General features: G+C 39.0%; 1 protein-coding gene across 1 annotated transcript in view; it reads right to left on the bottom strand.

Annotated features, from left to right (window-relative positions):
• LOC106459768 (F-BAR and double SH3 domains protein 2-like) overlaps nt 1-5,164 on the bottom strand; it is a gene marked incomplete at its 3' end in the record, with an annotated part of 44,938 nt that overhangs the window by 27,332 nt on the left and 12,442 nt on the right. The window lies entirely within an intron of this gene.

The following is a 5,164-nucleotide window of genomic DNA, read 5'->3' as shown; positions in this document are numbered from 1 at the left end:
GGGATTCGAACCCGCGACCCTCAGATTGCGAGTCGAGCACCTTAACCACCTGGCCATGCCGGGCCTATTCAAAAGATAAAAATACAAGTACTCTTGGAGTGATGGTATACTTACAAAACAACAAAAACAACTGCGTACTTTATTAGTTATAAAATAAATATGTGTAGTTGAACATCACGATAATCTATAGCGAACGTGAATTGAATAAAAGTTTTCTTTAGTGTTGCTCGTGTATCTTTTTATATAATATTCCGAAAGGTTTAAAAAGCTTGTTTTGAACTTACGGTTAAGGTGAAAATATTACTGAAACATGCACTATTCAATAGCCATACAGTCTCCAAGAATCTTGTAACATCAGTCCACGTACTTTTCACTCCTAGTAACTTCAAATATTTTCGTTCGGTTCACAACTACATTATATACACAGAAAAAAAACGTGGGTAACTTCAGAGAAACGGTCTGATAACCTTCAATATCAGAAGCGACCAGTGAGAAATGGCTGAATAATTATTCTGCCTTTCTACTTTTACTACATTCCAGCTCTTGCTGTGATGTTTTTCTTCAGATTCTTTCCAAGAAATCAAAGACGTACATCACCAGAGACAGCTGAGACTACCCTAAACGTCAGGTAATTACGGTGTTTCTTTCTCACTGAAAGCTGCAATAGCAGTAACACCGGTATTAGAAGTTCTGGTTTGTTTGTTTGTTTGTTTTTGAATTTCGCGCAAAGCTACACGAGGGCTATCTGCGCTAGCCGTCCCTAATTTAACAGTGTAAGACTAGAGGGAAGGCAGCTAGTCATCACCACCCACCGCCAACTCTTGGGCTACTCTTTTACCAACGAATAGTGAGATTGACCGACACATTATAACGCCCCCACGGCTGAAAGGGCGAGCATGTTTAGTGTGACAGGGATTCGAACCCGCGACCCTCAGATTGCGAGTCGAATGCCTTAACCACCTGGCCATGCCGGGCCAGAAGTTCTGGATAGCTTGCACTGAAAAGTCAAATCCCAGTCTTTTCTTTAAATAAAGAAAATGATGGCTCACATGTACTTGTTTGTTTTTGTTTGTTTGAAGTTATGCACAAAGCTACCAAAGTTCACGTCTGTCATCTTTATATATGTATAAGGGAAAAAAATCTTAATTGTTTCAACTGAGAACACATTACAAGAACATATGCAGAAATTTATAAAAGAGATGCTACGTCTGGAAGTAAAAGAAAATGAATTGCGGAACCATACTAAGATTGGGGGTGTGCTCCCCTCGAGAAAATTTGTGAATTTCACTGAAAATGGTGCACTTTAATAATATTTTTTACATTTTTTAAATATGTTGTATACATATATGGGTGAATGCATTAAACACCGTTGTCAATCGGTACATTGACTGCAGGTGTTTGTTTGTTTTGAATTCCGCGCAAAGCTACACGAGGGCTATCTGCGCTAGCCGTCCCTAATTTAGCAGCGTAAGACTAGAGGGTAGGCAGCTAGTCATCAGCACCCACCGCCAACTCTTGGGCTACTCTTTTACCAACTAATAGTGGGATTGACCGTCACTGAACGGGCGAGCATGTTTGGTGGGACGGGGACTCGAACCCACGACCCTCAGATTGCGAGTCGAGTGCCCTAACCACCTGGCCATGCGACTGTAGATGTTTCAGTTTGTTTGTTTTGAATTTCGCACAAAGCTACACGAGGGCTATCTGCGCTAGCCGTCCCTAATTTAGCAGTGTAAGACTAGAGGGAAGGCAGCTAGTCATCACCACCCAACTCTTGGGCTACTCTTTTACCAACGAATAGTGGGATTGACTATAACGCCCCCATGGCTGAAAGGGCGAGCATGTTTGGTGTGACGGGGATTCGAACCCGCGACCCTCAGATTGCGAGTGGAGCGCCTTAACCATACAGTATATGGACCCCACTGATAGTGAACGGCACGTAAACAAATCGGTAACTTCAGGGTTAAATATTTTTCCTTTCATAACTGAAACTCTTGGTGGTTAAGAGCATGTACTGAAATTTAAAAATGAGGGCAGTTCTTCAACTGTTAGCTGGATATACGAATATTAATGTATACAAAACTGACAATTTTATAGACACCTGGAATTAGTTGAATTCTAAAGTTCACTTTAATAACAACACGATGAAGCACAAAACGAAAGTCGACCTACTTTTCAAGATTAACTTCAAAACCTTAGCAAAACGAAATTAAATTTTTCATTACAAAGTTATATCAACGCAATAACGATTTTCAGATTCGGTTGACGCAGTCCTGTACCACTCACGACGTTCCTAAAATACATTAAAACAACACCCACACAACTTTAAGCTGTGCGACTTAAACGTATTAAGCCGCCAATTGACAATCCTTCATTCCATTCCCTGTGCTGTTCAGCAGTTACCAGCTAAACCTGCAGTGTAGTGGAATATTTGGCAGACTGCCAGTCCCCATATCTGTTCTTCACACAAAGTGTCGTTGTCTCTAGGGGAAGACGACATTAAGAGGACTTTTGAACACCACCCACCAGCCTGGGAGTTTGAACAATTTTTAATGTATTCGGATATTAAAGCAGAGCTACACAAGGGCTATCTGTGCTATCCGTCCATGGTTTTGATCTGATGGAATAATAGGAAAGTAACTATCCAACAGCAATGAAGAAGTAGATTTTGACAGATGCTCTCATAACGCAGCCACGGCACCAAAGTGGCTAGTGCTTTTTTTGTTGTTGTTGTTGTTTCATTTTGTGACAACGAGAGGCGATTTACAGTTCGGAAAGCCAACCAATATGCCACGCATAGCCCCCCTCCTCTCAAAAAAGAGAGAGAGAGAAGAAATGGTGTTCATTGTCCGGTAAAAAAGTTTCCATCCTTCTAGTTCGAAAACGAAATAACTGAAACAGTTGTGCACTGAATACAAAATTTGGATCTTTGATGACAGTTGTGCTGCATTTGGCGCTATCTTAGCGAGAATGAACATTGCAATTAAACAATGTGAAAAGTATCTCAAACACGTGTTCTTACTTGGGTGTTGCCCCCCCCCCAGTGGTACAGCAGTATGTCTGCGGATTTACAACGCTATAAACCGGGTTTCGATACCCGTGGTGGGCAGAGCACAGATAGCCCATTGTGTAGCTTTGTGCTTGATTACAAACAAACAAATACTTGGGTGTTTTTACATATACTTCCGGATAAAACTATTTTACTGTACTTTTTTTTGTAGATTTAACGCGCAAAGCGTCCTTAATTTTAAACCGGTAGAGTAAAGCGAATGCAGCTAATCAACAAAACCCACCGCCAACTCTTGGGGCACACTTGTCTGATCGAATAATGGAGTTTGACAGTCACACTTTCAACGTAACAGGAAGGAAAACGAGTATCTTCTGTTTGTTTTTACCGCAGAGCTACCCAATGGGCTAACTGTGTTCTGTCTAACACGGGGAAATGAACCCTGGATTTTAGCGTTATAAGTCCACAAAATTATCGCTGACCCACTGGGAAACGAGTAAACTGTGTAACCTCTTGAAAATTTTACGGCATACCTAATATATATATATATATATATATAAAACGCCTCTTCTCTCACTGACTTAAACTTTCTTGCTCTATTTTCTTTTTACTACCTGTCCCTCGGTGGGACAGCAGTAATTTTACGGACTTACAATACTAAAATCCGTAATTCGATTATCTGCGGTGGACACAGCAAATAATCCAATGTAACTTTGCTCTAAAGCAAAGTTTTTACTGCCATTTTAACTGTACAAACACCGTGTGAACTAAAAAAAAAAAACACATTCTAAGCTTTATGTAGAAATCATAGTCCTAAACATTATATATTTTAAATATATGTATCTTAAGATGGATAAATATAGTTATTTTATTTTCATAATAATCTACCACTTAGAGCAAATAGAATCTGGGTAAAGTTTTTTTCTTAAAGTTTGGTTTCGTTTTTGAATTTCGCCCAAAGCTACACGAGGGCTATCTGCGCTGGCCGATCCTAATTTAGCAGTGAAAAGCAACTAGCCATCTTGGGATACTCTTTTATCAACGAATAATGGGATTGACCGTCACATTATAACGCCCTAACGGCTGAAAAGGCGAGCATGTTTGGTGGGATGGGGATTCGAACCCGCAGATCGCGAGTCGAGCACCCTAATCACCTGGCCATGGCACACCTTTTTCTTAAGGCAATGATTACTAAATTTCTACGTAAAACAATATATAAAGTACTTGATTTCAATGAAAACAGAATTTTTCAAAAATATTGACAATCGTCAACTTAACCTAAGAAAACCCATATGGAATGAGCATGTCGGAGGTGCGATGCTGATTTTTGCGCATCATACAACTTGAAAATTTGTTATATGTAAATCAGTTTCGCACCTCCAACATGAAAGAATACAGATAAACCAGAAAAGACAATTTTCCAAAGGTAACGCAAAAAAAAAAAAGATTACTTTTACAGTAGCTCTAACTGACGAAATTATCTCCAAGAAAATAAAAACTATAATCAGGAAATCTAAACTGCCGATTAATGTTATAAAATGGACAGGTCCAACCCTCAAACGCCAACTTTCAAAATCTCAACACACTGACCTAGAATGGAGACATTGGAGACAAGAAACTCATCTTTAGGTTGCAAACACGTTTCTGTAATCTAAAGATAGGTTTCTTGTCTCCAATGTTGTTTACCAGCTTACATGTAACATCTGCCATCATATGTAAGTTGGGGAAACCGTAAGAACCCTACATACAAGGATAGGGGAATATATTGATTCTCTCATAAACAACATGAAAGAAGCGCAGTTGCAAATAATTTCTAAACTAATCACGGACAAATAAGACCTGACACGAAACCACCATTATCTATATAAATCCTTACCAAAGCTACCGAATGCACTGGCAGAAAATTTATAGAAGTTCTTCTCATCGAACAACTACAACAAAGATGAATATGGACACAAAATGGAGCCTATAATTATTATATTTTTTCATCTTATTTCAATCTGTAACTTTGATAGAATTTTTGTTTATTACACGTAACAGTTTATTATTTCAACGATACAATTCTTCCAACGATAAGCGTTACTACTTAATGTGCCAAAAGCACGCTATACAAGTGCACGCTATAGATGCGAATATAATTTATTATTTAAACCATTT

The sequence above is a fragment of the Limulus polyphemus genome, unplaced genomic scaffold, assembly GCF_000517525.1.
Source record: "Limulus polyphemus unplaced genomic scaffold, Limulus_polyphemus-2.1.2 Scaffold658, whole genome shotgun sequence".
NCBI lineage: Eukaryota > Metazoa > Arthropoda > Merostomata > Xiphosura > Limulidae > Limulus > Limulus polyphemus.
This window is presented reverse-complemented; position numbering and strand designations above follow the sequence as displayed.